At 46.5% G+C, this 13,062-nt stretch overlaps 1 long non-coding RNA gene across 1 annotated transcript in view; it reads right to left on the bottom strand.

Annotated features, from left to right (window-relative positions):
* The window catches only part of LOC128685079 (uncharacterized), an 82,181-nt gene extending 69,624 nt beyond the window's left edge, over positions 1-12,557 (bottom strand). The window contains exons 1-2 of the long non-coding RNA XR_011394458.1: positions 12,499-12,557; positions 7,917-8,107 (exon numbers count right to left, since the gene is read on the bottom strand). This is a non-coding gene — a long non-coding RNA (uncharacterized lncRNA). The remainder of the gene's footprint in view (positions 1-7,916; positions 8,108-12,498) is intronic.
* Between the last annotated feature and the right edge of the window lie 505 nt (positions 12,558-13,062).

Raw genomic sequence — 13,062 nt, forward strand, 5'->3', positions numbered from 1 at the left:
GTTAGAAACATTCAACACTGTGAAGTTAGAAACACTCAACAATGTGAAGTTAGAAACATTCAACAAGGGTAAGTTAGAAATATTCAACAAGGGTAAGTTAGAAATATTCAACAAGGATAAGTTAGAAACATTCAACAAGGGTAAGTTAGAAACATTCAACAAGGATAAGTTAGAAACATTCAAAAAGGATAAGTTAGAAATATTCAACAAGGGTAAGTTAGAAATATTCAACAAGGGTAAGTTAGAAATATTCAACAAGGGTAAGTTAGAAATATTCAACAAGGGTAAGTTAGAAATATTCAACAAGGGTAAGTTAGAAATATTCAACAAGGATAAGTTAGAAACATTCAACAAGGGTAAGTTAGAAATATTCAACAAGGTGCAATAATTTCTGACTGTCACAACTGCTTAGATTGAATCCTTCAAAGATGATAACCTGATCATTCAACTTCTGAGCGGCTTGAAGCTTCATGCGTCCCTGTGTTACGTTACTGTCCTCTGAGATACCACGACAAGTGGCTGTGTTACGTTACTGTCCTCTGAGATACCACGACAAGTGGCTGTGTTACGTTACTGTCCTCTGAGATACCACGACAAGTGGCTGTGTTACGTTACTGTCCTCTGAGATACCACGACAAGTGGCTGTGTTACGTTACTGTCCTCTGATATACCACGACAAGTGGCTGTGTTAGGTTACTGTCCTCTGATATACCACGACAAGTGGCTGTGTTACGTTACTGTCCTCTGAGATACCACGACAAGTGGCTGTGTTACGTTACTGTCCTCTGAGATACCACGACAAGTGGCTGTGTTACGTTACTGTCCTCTGAGATACCACGACAAGTGGCTGTGTTACGTTACTGTCCTCTGAGATACCACGACAAGTGGCTGTGTTAGGTTACTGTCCTCTGAGATACCACGACAAGTGGCTGTGTTAGGTTACTGTCCTCTGATATACCACGACAAGTGGCTGTGTTAGGTTACTGTCCTCTGATATACCACGACAAGTGGCTGTGTTACGTTACTGTCCTCTGAGATACCACGACAAGTGGCTGTGTTACGTTACTGTCCTCTGAGATACCACGACAAGTGGCTGTGTTACGTTACTGTCCTCTGAGATACCACGACAAGTGGCTGTGTTACGTTACTGTCCTCTGAGATACCACGACAAGTGGCTGTGTTACGTTACTGTCCTCTGAGATACCACGACAAGTGGCTGTGTTAGGTTACTGTCCTCTGAGATACCACGACAAGTGGCTGTGTTAGGTTACTGTCCTCTAAGATACCACGACAAGTGGCTGTGTTAGGTTACTGTCCTCTGAGATACCACGACAAGTGGCTGTGTTAGGTTACTGTCCTCTGAGATACCACGACAAGTGGCTGTGTTAGGTTACTGTCCTCTGAGATACCACGACAAGTGGCTGTGTTAGGTTACTGTCCTCTGAGATACCACGACAAGTGGCTGTGTTACGTTACTGTCCTCTGAGATACCACGACAAGTGGCTGTGTTACGTTACTGTCCTCTGAGATACCACGACAAGTGGCTGTGTTAGGTTACTGTCCTCTGATATACCACGACAAGTGGCTGTGTTAGGTTACTGTCCTCTGATATACCACGACAAGTGGCTGTGTTACGTTACTGTCCTCTGAGATACCACGACAAGTGGCTGTGTTAGGTTACTGTCCTCTGATATACCACGACAAGTGGCTGTGTTAGGTTACTGTCCTCTGATATACCACGACAAGTGGCTGTGTTACGTTACTGTCCTCTGAGATACCACGACAAGTGGCTGTGTTACGTTACTGTCCTCTGAGATACCACGACAAGTGGCTGTGTTACGTTACTGTCCTCTGAGATACCACGACAAGTGGCTGTGTTAGGTTACTGTCCTCTGAGATACCACGACAAGTGGCTGTGTTAGGTTACTGTCCTCTGATATACCACGACAAGTGGCTGTGTTAGGTTACTGTCCTCTGAGATACCACGACAAGTGGCTGTGTTAGGTTACTGTCCTCTGAGATACCACGACAAGTGGCTGTGTTAGGTTACTGTCCTCTGATATACCACGACAAGTGGCTGTGTTAGGTTACTGTCCTCTGAGATACCACGACAAGTGGCTGTGTTAGGTTACTGTCCTCTGAGATACCACGACAAGTGGCTGTGTTAGGTTACTGTCCTCTGAGATACCACGACAAGTGGCTGTTACTGTCCTCTGAGATACCACGACAAGTGGCTGTGGTTACTGTCCTCTGAGATACCACGACAAGTGGCTGTGTTAGGTTACTGTCCTCTGATATACCACGACAAGTGGCTGTGTTAGGTTACTGTCCTCTGAGATACCACGACAAGTGGCTGTGTTAGGTTACTGTCCTCTGAGATACCACGACAAGTGGCTGTGTTAGGTTACTGTCCTCTGATATACCACGACAAGTGGCTGTGTTAGGTTACTGTCCTCTGAGATACCACGACAAGTGGCTGTGTTAGGTTACTGTCCTCTGATATACCACGACAAGTGGCTGTGTTAGGTTACTGTCCTCTGAGATACCACGACAAGTGGCTGTGTTAGGTTACTGTCCTCTGATATACCACGACAAGTGGCTGTGTTAGGTTACTGTCCTCTGAGATACCACGACAAGTGGCTGTGTTAGGTTACTGTCCTCTGATATACCACGACAAGTGGCTGTGTTAGGTTACTGTCCTCTGAGATACCACGACAAGTGGCTGTGTTAGGTTACTGTCCTCTGAGATACCACGACAAGTGGCTGTGTTAGGTTACTGTCCTCTGAGATACCACGACAAGTGGCTGTGTTAGGTTACTGTCCTCTGAGATACCACGACAAGTGGCTGTGTTAGGTTACTGTCCTCTGAGATACCACGACAAGTGGCTGTGTTAGGTTACTGTCCTCTGAGATACCACGACAAGTGGCTGTGTTAGGTTACTGTCCTCTGAGATACCACGACAAGTGGCTGTGTTAGGTTACTGTCCTCTGAGATACCACGACAAGTGGCTGTGTTAGGTTACTGTCCTCTGAGATACCACGACAAGTGGCTGTGTTAGGTTACTGTCCTCTGAGATACCACGACAAGTGGCTGTGTTAGGTTACTGTCCTCTGAGATACCACGACAAGTGGCTGTGTTAGGTTACTGTCCTCTGAGATACCACGACAAGTGGCTGTGTTACGTTACTGTCCTCTGAGATACCACGACAAGTGGCTGTGTTAGGTTACTGTCCTCTGAGATACCACGACAAGTGGCTGTGTTAGGTTACTGTCCTCTGAGATACCACGACAAGTGGCTGTGTTAGGTTACTGTCCTCTGAGATACCACGACAAGTGGCTGTGTTAGGTTACTGTCCTCTGAGATACCACGACAAGTGGCTGTGTTAGGTTACTGTCCTCTGAGATACCACGACAAGTGGCTGTGTTAGGTTACTGTCCTCTGAGATACCACGACAAGTGGCTGTGTTAGGTTACTGTCCTCTGAGATACCACGACAAGTGGCTGTGTTAGGTTACTGTCCTCTGAGATACCACGACAAGTGGCTGTGTTAGGTTACTGTCCTCTGAGATACCACGACAAGTGGCTGTGTTAGGTTACTGTCCTCTGAGATACCACGACAAGTGGCTGTGTTAGGTTACTGTCCTCTGAGATACCACGACAAGTGGCTGTGTTAGGTTGCTGTCCTCTGAGATACCACGACAAGTGGCTGTGTTAGGTTACTGTCCTCTGAGATACCACGACAAGTGGCTGTGTTAGGTTACTGTCCTCTGAGACACCACGACAAGTGGCTGTGTTAGGTTACTGTCCTCTGAGATACCACGACAAGTGGCTGTGTTAGGTTACTGTCCTCTGAGACACCACGACAAGTGGCTGTGTTAGGTTACTGTCCTCTGAGACACCACGACAAGTGGCTGTGTTAGGTTACTGTCCTCTGAGATACCACGACAAGTGGCTGTGTTAGGTTACTGTCCTCTGAGATACCACGACAAGTGGCTGTGTTAGGTTACTGTCCTCTGAGATACCACGACAAGTGGCTGTGTTAGGTTACTGTCCTCTGAGATACCACGACAAGTGGCTGTGTTAGGTTACTGTCCTCTGAGATACCACGACAAGTGGCTGTGTTAGGTTACTGTCCTCTGAGATACCACGACAAGTGGCTGTGTTAGGTTACTGTCCTCTGAGACACCACGACAAGTGGCTGTGTTAGGTTACTGTCCTCTCTGAGATACCACGACAAGTGCCTGAGTTAGGTAACTGTCCTCTCTGAGATACCACGACAAGTGGCTGTGTTAGGTAACTGTCCTCTGAGATACCACGACAAGTGGCTGTGTTAGGTTACTGTCCTCTGAGATACCACGACAAGTGGCTGTGTTAGGTTACTGTCCTCTGAGATACCACGACAAGTGGCTGTGTTAGGTTACTGTCCTCTGAGATACCACGACAAGTGGCTGTGTTAGGTTACTGTCCTCTGAGACACCACGACAAGTGGCTGTGTTAGGTTACTGTCCTCTGAGACACCACGACAAGTGGCTGTGTTAGGTTACTGTCCTCTGAGATACCACGACAAGTGGCTGTGTTAGGTTACTGTCCTCTGAGATACCACGACAAGTGGCTGTGTTAGGTTACTGTCCTCTGAGATACCACGACAAGTGGCTGTGTTAGGTTACTGTCCTCTGAGATACCACGACAAGTGGCTGTGTTAGGTTACTGTCCTCTGAGATACCACGACAAGTGGCTGTGTTAGGTTACTGTCCTCTGAGATACCACGACAAGTGGCTGTGTTAGGTTACTGTCCTCTGAGACACCACGACAAGTGGCTGTGTTAGGTTACTGTCCTCTCTGAGATACCACGACAAGTGCCTGAGTTAGGTAACTGTCCTCTCTGAGATACCACGACAAGTGGCTGTGTTAGGTAACTGTCCTCTCTGAGATACCACGACAAGTGGCTGTGTTAGGTTACTGTCCTCTCTGAGATACCACGACAAGTGGCTGTGTTAGGTTACTGTCCTCTGAGATACCAAGACAAGTGGCTGTGTTAGGTAACTGTCCTCTCTGAGATACCAAGACAAGTGGCTGTGTTAGGTCACTGTCCTCTGAGATACCAAGACAAGTGGCTATGTTAGGTAACTGTCCTCTCTGAGATACCACGACAAGTGGCTGTGTTAGGTTACTGTCCTCTGAGATACAAAGACAAGTGGCTGTGTTAGGTTACTGTCCTCTCTGAGATACCACGACAAGTGGCTGTGTTAGGTTACTGCCCTCTCTGAGATACCACAACAAGTGGCTGTGTTAGGTTACTGTCCTCTCTGAGATACCACGACAAGTGGCTGTGTTAGGTTACTGTCCTCTGAGATACCAAGACAAGTGGCTGTGTTAGGTAACTGTCCTCTCTGAGATACCAAGACAAGTGGCTGTGTTAGGTAACTGTCCTCTCTGAGATACCAAGACAAGTGGCTGTGTTAGGTTACTGTCCTCTGGGATACCAAGACAAGTGGCTGCGTTAGGTTACTGGTCTCTCTGAGATACCGAGACAAGTGGCTGTGTTAGGTTACTGGCCTCTCTGAGATACCAAGGCAACGTAGCTATGTTAGGTCACTGTCCTCTCTGAGATACCAAGACAAGTGGCTGTGTTAGGTTACTGGTCTCTCTGAGATACCGAGACAAGTGGCTGTGTTAGGTTACTGTTCTCTCTGAGATACCAAGACAAGTGGCTGTGTTAGGTTACTGGCTTCTCTGATATACCAAGACAACGTAGCTGTGTTAGTTACTGGCCTCTCTAAGATACCAAGACAACGTAGCTGTGTTAGGTTACTGACCTCTCTGAGATACCAATTATTATTATTATAATCAAGGGGGAAGCGCTAAACCCGGAGGATTATACAGCGCCTGGGGAGGATGTGGAAGGCATTCATGCTTAATTCAGGGAACTGGAGCACAGATCCAATTCCCTAAATCAAGAGCCCCTCACCAACATCAAGGAACCTTCCTTGAGGGGTCTGAGATACCAAGACAACGTAGCTGTGTTAGGTTACTGGCTTCTCTGAGATACCAAGACAACGTAGCTGTGTTATGTTACTGGCCTCTTGAGATAACAAGACAACGTAGCTGTGTTAGGTTACTGGCCTCTCTGAGATACCAAGACAACATAGCTGTGTTAGGTTACTGGCCTCTTGAGATACCAAGACAAGTGGCTGTGTTAGGTTACTGTCCTCTCTGAAATACCAAGACAACGTAGCTGTGTTAGGTTACTGGCCTCTCTGAAATACCAAGACAAGTGGCTGTGTTAGATCACTGGCCTGAGATACCAAGACAAGTGGCCGTGTTAGGTCACTGTCCTGAGATACCAGGACAGCGTAACTGTGTTAGGTTACTGGCCTCTCTGAGATACCAAGACAACGTAGCTGTGTTAGGTTACTGGCCTCTCTGAGATACCAAGACAATGTAGCTGTGTTAGGTTACTGGCCTCTCTGTGATACCAAGACAAGTGGCTGTGTTAGGTCACTGTCCTGAGATACAAAGACAATGTAGCTGTGTTAGGTCACTGTCCTGAGATACCAGGACAACGTAACTGTGTTAGGTTACTGGCCTCTCTGAGATACCAAGACAAGTGGCTGTGTTAGGTCACTATCCTCTCTGAGATACCAAGACAACGTAGCTGTGTTAGGTTACTGGCCTCTCTGAGATACCAAGACAATGTAGCTGTGTTAGGTTACTGGCCTCTCTGAGATACCAAGACAAGTGGCTGTGTTAGGTCACTGGCCTGAGATACCAAGACAAGTGGCTGTGTTAGGTCACTGTCCTCTCTGAGATACCAAGTGGCTGTGTTAGGTCACTGTCCTCTCTGAGATACCAAGACAAGTGGCTGTGTTAGGTCACTGTCCTCTGAGATACCATATAAACGTAGCTATGTTAGGTTACTGGCCTCTCTGAGGTACCAAGACAAGTGGCTGTGTTAGGTCACTGTCCTCTCTGAGGTACCAAGACAAGTGGCTATGTTAGGTTACTGGCCTCTCTGAGGTACCAAGACAATACCTCGTCGGTGGAAGGTATGGGTCGTGTATCTGCTACATTGTCACTTTTACTGAAGAAATTTGGATATCAGTTTCCACGTGATGACTTGTGAATGTCACTTGTGATTCCCTTAATATCTTCAAGGCTAATAGTTAACTGCTAACACTTAACTTATGCCACACACTGCACCATTCCAATCGCGTACATTGAGGTAGAAGGGACTGGGGTTATGCATTGCGGGGATATTTTTCTCTGATGACGCAGTGTAACCTTCATTCGGCGCATGTACACACCCCTAACTGAAAGGCTATTTCCCCCAACCAGCGAACCAGGTGCTAAGGGTTAACGATGGGGCCCCGTCGTTCAATCAGTACTCAAATTCCAGCCAATGAAAAGATGGTTTTGGCAATCGCAGAGGTGTTGTGGGTACCACACACCTGTCTGCCCTTATCATTCCCATTCTAGAGCTGGTTGAAGCACGGTCTGCTCTCTAGTGGTTTCTATTCTGCCTTGCTTACCGTGGAGTGCACTAATACCTATTGTTGTACATAGTGTACATTCTCCTATTCTAACTTGAAGGATAATATAAGTCAAAAGTTTTTCTGCTGTGTTTATTTTGCTCCCTTTACACCCAGGATAACAGGCCTTTGGGACTCCTGGGTTATAATACGCAGCGACTGAAATTCACATAGTTATATAATTCACTGGGAAGCTTAACTTGTACGAGTCACACAGCGTCTGGGGAATGATGAGGTAACAAAGTTTGATACGAGGAAGGAAAGGCTAGAGTGATGATAAGCCGCTGATGAGATGGAAGGAGAGTGGTTATACTCACCTTCATGAGGACGGGAAGGTGCGGAAAATTATGTGATCGTTGTCATGGAGCCACTGGGTTTACAACTCACCTTCTTGAGGACGGGGAAGGTGCGGAAGATGACTTGCTCGTGGTCGTCGAGGACCCAGGAACGGATCCTGCGGTACATTGCGGCGGTGTTGGGGGCTCCTCTCCTCACCACCTGCCCCAGCATGTCTGCCTCTGTACCTGCCACGGCTACACCACCACCTTCACGCAACTTATACCACCACTAACTGATCCCTACACACCCACACCAAGACACTGGTTTAACCTCACGGTATAAGAATTATGTCATGTGTATACAGCAGTGTAAAAAAAAATTTCCTTTTACAGAATACAACTATATTAGCATTATTTTCATCCAAGTGTACAACTGTCTCCCCTCCCTCCCTGGCCACACACATACACGCAAAGCTACCACAGAGACCAAGTTAATAGGTTCTGTAATCAATGCGATAATCGAAGCAAGATATTTTGTAATGAGAAAGGAGTACGGAAACAGTGGAAAAGTGGCACTGTTGGTGAGGAACACTTGAGTGATGGGTGACCCATCATTTTATCATTTTCCTGTTCGGTGATGGGTCACCCATAACCGAGCAAGAAAATAATAAAAACCATCAAGGATTAGCAGAGTCCACAGGATCATAGCAAAACTCCCCACCATGGGAAACCTCCGTCACAAGGAGATGAACTGTGACAACGAGGAATCGTATGGTATGCTTGACACATGGGATGCAGACAATGATAGTAACATTCCGTTGAGAAAGTAGAGGAAAGGAGAATAAGTAGTAAACGAACCAACAGGACTTGATCTGATCCTTACCTCACATAATTCAAATACAGTATATAGAAAACTTTGTGAGGAGCCCCTTCATGAAGGCCAATGACCAGGTAGTGCAGAGCTTTAACCACCAGCTGCTTGCTGGGAGTGAGTGAACATTAAAATGGTATAAAATACCGACAGGTTGTTAGGTAAGACACATATGCAACAGTTAGGTATCTTTATTATGAAACGTTTCGCCTACACAGTAGGCTTCTTCAGTCAAGTACAGAAAAGTTGATAGAAGCAGAAGATACTTGAAGACGATGTAATCAGTCCATCACCCTTAAAGTTTTGAGGTGGTCAGTCCCTCAGTCTGGAGAAGAGCATTGTTCCATAGTATGAAACAATATGGAGATGAAGTGACAGGATGGAGCTTTTATAGCGCCAAGAGGTGAGACGTAGGCCACTAGGAGAGGTAAGAACTCAGATGTTGAAAGGTCAGGTCCCTCTCAAATCCAGCCGCTCTCACTAGTGGAAGTTGTCGAAGTTGATTGCAGGTCTGTACCAAGATACCCTTGTGTTGCAGTGTCTGACAGATTGAACATTAAAATGGTATAAAATACCGACAGGTTGTTAGGTAAGACACATATGCAACAGTTAGGTATCTTTATTATGAAACGTTTCGCCTACACAGTAGGCTTCTTCAGTCAAGTACAGAAAAGTTGATAGAAGCAGAAGATACTTGAAGACGATGTAATCAGTCCATCACCCTTAAAGTTTTGAGGTGGTCAGTCCCTCAGTCTGGAGAAGAGCATTGTTCCATAGTATGAAACAATATGGAGATGAAGTGACAGGATGGAGCTTTTATAGCGCCAAGAGGTGAGACGTAGGCCACTAGGAGAGGTAAGAACTCAGATGTTGAAAGGTCAGGTCCCTCTCAAATCCAGCCGCTCTCACTGGTGGAAGTTGTCGTTCGAACAGATTGAACAGCTTAAAATGGCAGCGGTGGTAATCATCGACAGGTTGTTAGGCAAGACACATGCAACAGCCAAGGCATTTGATTAGTGAAACGTTTTGCCTACACAGTAGGCTTCTTCTTCAGTCAAGCAGAGCTTGATAGGCAGAAGATACTGAAGACGATGCAATCAGTCCATCACCCCAAAATAGTGCTTGGAGGTGGAAGCAGTTGCACCAATTCCATAGCATGAAAACAATACGGAGACGAAGCGACAGACGGGAGTATCAGTGCCAGGAGACGAGTCCACTGTGAGCAAGAACAGATGTTGTTGTCAGTCCTCTGTCTCAGCCGCCGCTCCTCACTAGGGAAGGAAGTTCTAGCTTGATTGCAGGTTCGGCACCAAGCTATTCTTAATGAAAGGCAGAGTTCGACTAGATTGAACCATTAGGCTTGGCATAGGTTAACTGACAGGTGCCAGGCAAAAGACACATGCAACAGTTGCAGTATCTTTTATCATTTTAATGTTCAATCTGTCAGACACTGCAACACAAGGGTATCTTGGTACAGACCTGCAATCAACTTCGACAACTTCCACTAGTGAGAGCGGCTGGATTTGAGAGGGACCTGACCTTTCAACATCTGAGTTCTTACCTCTCCTAGTGGCCTACGTCTCACCTCTTGGCGCTATAAAAGCTCCATCCTGTCACTTCATCTCCATATTGTTTATTACTATGGAACAATGCTCTTCTCCAGACTGAGGGACTGACCACCTCAAAACTTTAAGGGTGATGGACTGATTACATCGTCTTCAAGTATCTTCTGCTTCTATCAACTTTTCTGTACTTGACTGAAGAAGCCTACTGTGTAGGCGAAACGTTTCATAATAAAGATACCTAACTGTTGCATATGTGTCTTACCTAACAACCTGTCGGTATTTTATACCATTTTAATGTTCAATCTGTCAGACACTGCAACACAAGGGTATCTTGGTACAGACCTGCAATCAACTTCGACAACTTCCACTAGTGAGAGCGGCTGGATTTGAGAGGGACCTGACCTTTCAACATCTGAGTTCTTACCTCTCCTAGTGGCCTACGTCTCACCTCTTGGCGCTATAAAAGCTCCATCCTGTCACTTCATCTCCATATTGTTTCATACTATGGAACAATGCTCTTCTCCAGACTGAGGGACTGACCACCTCAAAACTTTAAGGGTGATGGACTGATTACATCGTCTTCAAGTATCTTCTGCTTCTATCAACTTTTCTGTACTTGACTGAAGAAGCCTACTGTGTAGGCGAAACGTTTCATAATAAAGATACCTAACTGTTGCATATGTGTCTTACCTAACAACCTGTCGGTATTTTATACCATTTTAATGTTCAATCTGTCAGACACTGCAACACAAGGGTATCTTGGTACAGACCTGCAATCAACTTCGACAACTTCCACTAGTGAGAGCGGCTGGATTTGAGAGGGACCTGACCTTTCAACATCTGAGTTCTTACCTCTCCTAGTGGCCTACGTCTCACCTCTTGGCGCTATAAAAGCTCCATTCTGTCACTTCATCTCCATATTGTTTCATACTATGGAACAATGTTCTTCTCCAGACTGAGGGACTGACCACCTCAAAACTTTAAGGGTGATGGACTGATTACATCGTCTTCAAGTATCTTCTGCTTCTATCAACTTTTCTGTACTTGACTGAAGAAGCCTACTGTGTAGGCGAAACGTTTCATAATAAAGATACCTAACTGTTGCATGGGAGTGAGTGTTGAACAACGCTAGAGCAGCCAGTTAAGTCACACCACAACACCACACTACACAAGGATAAACCTTCTTCCAAAATGAAGTATATTATGAAACAGTAACGGAAGCGAGGTCAGTGAAGATGACAAGGCTTACCGACCCTCAACAATGTGCCTCCACACACCGCTTGACACAAGGCTTACTGAAGGGAAATAACTGCTGCAGCATGAAAGTGAAGGTAATGTTACCTGCTCACACGAGGTTGGCTTGCTTTCACCCCGCAACACCCTCCCTCATCTCATACTAAAGAAGACTTACTAACCCCACACATGAGTGACTGTCCCCTTCCCATGAAACACAGCAACACCCACAACCACATCCACACCCACACACACACATACAAGCACCTGCGTCAAGATCAATAAGCTAACACTAGTGCCACTATCTATTTGGTGCCTCGCCAAGCACTTTGCACAAGCAGTAAACCACAATAGCGGAACTAAGCCCTAAGCCAGGACGGAGGCGAGCAAGCCAGCTCAGGGAGTTTCCACATTACTTATATGCTTCACAATGAACAACTTACCACTCATTGCGTAATAATCCATCACACACATTGTATAACCCACCACACACAACCCACCACACACAACCCAACACACACAACCCAACACACACAACCCAACACACACAACCCAACACACACTGCTGAACCCACCACACACTGTTGTACAACCCACAACACACACTGCTGTACAACCTACAACAAACACTGCTGTACAACCCACTACACTGCTGTACAGCTCACAACACACTGTACAACCCACTACACACACTGCTGCACAACCCACTACACACACTGCTGAACCCACCACACACTGTTGTACAACCCACAACACACACTGCTGTACAACCCACTACACACACTGCTGTACAACCCACAACACACACTGCTGTACAACCCACTACACACACTGCTGTACAACCCACCACATAATATCATACATTACAAGATAGGAATTGGTTAAATCCGTCGATAGAAGCTAACAGGAGGGTCCAAGAGCTACGAATCCACCCCTGTAAGCACAGGTTTGCAGGCACACATTTGTGTGTCATCCATGTGTGTGCAAGTAGATGGAGAGTGAAGGAAGTAACCATCACCCACCAGTGTATAGTGAGGGAGGAGACGAGCAATCACTTGTGTACACTACCAACACCAGACTAACACTGAGTCTGCACCACCACCACCAACACCACTCCCTCTACCACCACTACTCCCACTACCAGCACTCCAGCCACTACCACTACCAGCACTCCCTCTACCACCACTACTCCCACTGCCACCACTCCCTCTACCACCACTACTCCCACTACCAGCACTCCCTCTACCACCACTACTCCCACTACCAGCACTCCCTCTACCACCACTACTCCCACCACCAGCAGTACTCCCACCACCACAACTAGCACTCCCACCACCCCCACTACCAGCACTCCCGCCACTACCACCACTATTACCAGCACTCCCGCCACTACCACCACCACTCCTTCTAACACCACTACTCCCACTACCAGCACACCCACCACCACTTCCTCTACCACTATCACTACCACCACTCCCGCCACTACCACCACCATTCCCACTACCAGCACTCTCACCAGCATTGAGTCACCACCACCACCACTCTCACCAGCATTGAGTCACCACCACTACCACTACTACCAGCAC

Source organism: Cherax quadricarinatus, chromosome 5 (assembly GCF_038502225.1).
Source record: "Cherax quadricarinatus isolate ZL_2023a chromosome 5, ASM3850222v1, whole genome shotgun sequence".
Taxonomy (NCBI): Eukaryota; Metazoa; Arthropoda; class Malacostraca; order Decapoda; family Parastacidae; genus Cherax; species Cherax quadricarinatus.